Below are 1,621 nucleotides of genomic sequence, written 5' to 3'. Positions count from 1 at the left end.
ATGTCAATGACTGGTCCCCACAAAGATAGCCAGACACGACTGTGTGCGTGTGTGTGTGTGTGTGTGTGTGTGTGTGTGCGTGTACACACACCTTATCCAGGGCTGTGTGAGTGTCCTGTAGTAGTCGTAGACAGAGAGTCTTAGCTGTCTGCACGCTCCTCTCCTCTCTCTCTTCACACACCCCCTGGCCGAGCAACACCGCCTTCCACTGGTGACTATAACAATAAAAACGCACACATCTAATAAATCTTCTATATTTTTTATACCGTGGGGTTAGAAAGTTTGGGCACCCCAGGTAAAAATGTGTATTAATGTGCATAAAGAAGCCAAGAAAAGATGGAAAAAAAATCTCCTTTTGTGACATATTATACGAATGTCCAATCTGTCATTTGATGCCTTTTGGAGATTTTTCCATCTTTTCTTGGCTTCTTTGTGCACATTAAACCATTTTTACCTGGGGTGCTAAAACTTTTGAACCCCACTGTATATCATAGAGCAGAGTAAGCAAGAAGAGGTTCCTTTTTATAAAAAAAATATACACATTTGAATATGATGCAGATGGAAATTAGCCCTTGGGCTACAATCTGGCACATTTACATGTGTACTGTTGTGCATGTTCATCAAAGTGCATTGTCCTGAATTTATTACATTTAAATAAATAAATAAATAAAATGATGTGTGTGTGTGTGTGTGTGTGTACTTACTATAGTGTTTGTGGCAGGGACAACAGTCGGAGAGCCGTCATCAGCCTCCAGCTGGGACCTTCCCTGGACACGGTGAGGTTACTAACGGGGAGAAAAGAGGAGTCAATGGTTTTAGGGCATCACATTTTATTTTAAATTAATTAATCTCTGTGTGCAATGCAGCAACTTTTCCATTTATATGTTTTATTAACGGATCTATTTTAGCATCAAGACTGGAAACGCAGGACTGTTCCTTTAACATCGCCCCTGGTTCCTCTACATAATACAAGCCATACAATACATAAAAGGAACGATGCCAATGCAAATGTCTTACTGAAGGAAGTGGTTCTCTCTGAGGAACTTGATCTTCTGATCCAAACCCTCATCACCTGCTAAAACCTCCACCAGGAGATCTGAGGACCAAAAGGAAACAAGCACAAAGCTGCAGGAACAGTGGCATTAACCCTCTCACATAACTTGTATAAAAACAACAACAAACTAAGACTATAACCTCAATATCTATATCTATCTATATCTGTTTTAGAGCCCGACTGATAAAAGGATTTTTAAGGCTGGTACAGATACGAATATTTGGTTATTTAAAAAACAGATATGCCGATATATATATGTTAAAAAAATAAATAAATCCAGACACGCGTTACAAAACATTAACAGATTTCCTTAACATTAGTTATTTGTAGTTAGAGTTCTCAATAAAACAATATAATAATTTGTTTTATTGTCACAACAGAACATCAAACTATATTAAAAGGTCTGAGAAATAAAATGTATGAAAATACAAACTTAAGATATGAAACTTAAAGTCCTTTGACCAAAAACAAGAATCAGTGTTGCCAACGAGGACGTTGTAGAGCGTCCTCTGGTGGACAGACTATGCAACACCATCACTAACAGGGACGTTGTAGAGCGTCCTCTGG

At 38.4% G+C, this 1,621-nt stretch overlaps 1 long non-coding RNA gene across 1 annotated transcript; it reads right to left on the bottom strand.

The window, feature by feature from the left end:
* Positions 1–46: 46 nt before the first annotated feature.
* Positions 47–1,147, bottom strand: LOC117960678. Its single transcript, XR_004660203.1, has 3 exons — positions 1,018–1,147; positions 705–785; positions 47–215 (listed from the first exon to the last, which is right to left on the bottom strand). It is a non-coding gene; the product is annotated as an uncharacterized LOC117960678 (long non-coding RNA).
* Positions 1,148–1,621: the final 474 nt, after the last annotated feature.

Source organism: Etheostoma cragini, chromosome 17, assembly GCF_013103735.1.
Source record: "Etheostoma cragini isolate CJK2018 chromosome 17, CSU_Ecrag_1.0, whole genome shotgun sequence".
In the NCBI taxonomy this organism is placed as follows: domain Eukaryota; kingdom Metazoa; phylum Chordata; class Actinopteri; order Perciformes; family Percidae; genus Etheostoma; species Etheostoma cragini.
This window is presented reverse-complemented; position numbering and strand designations above follow the sequence as displayed.